A 309-nucleotide genomic window follows, 5' to 3' on the forward strand; every position below is an offset into this window, starting at 1 on the left:
GACATGCATTCCCCGCCAATATTACCTGTTTCCCACCAGAGCAAGTAGATTATTGCAGTGATGGAGTGCACCGACCGACAGCCAGATGCGCAGTCGGAACAGCTTGGGCTCTGATTTATACCCATGAAGCCTTTCCTGGCGGCAAGGCAAGGTCATCTTCAAAGCGCTCTTACCTTTAAAGAAATGAACTGACTGGGAGATAGGAAATGGAATGCAGCCAAATACCCTATCTGATAAGCGAGTGGTACTAGCAGCACCACGGCTGACGCATCTGATGCATCAACACGAATACTAGTCTGCTCTTCTGAT

This window comes from Alosa sapidissima, chromosome 22 (genome assembly GCF_018492685.1).
Source record: "Alosa sapidissima isolate fAloSap1 chromosome 22, fAloSap1.pri, whole genome shotgun sequence".
NCBI lineage: Eukaryota > Metazoa > Chordata > Actinopteri > Clupeiformes > Clupeidae > Alosa > Alosa sapidissima.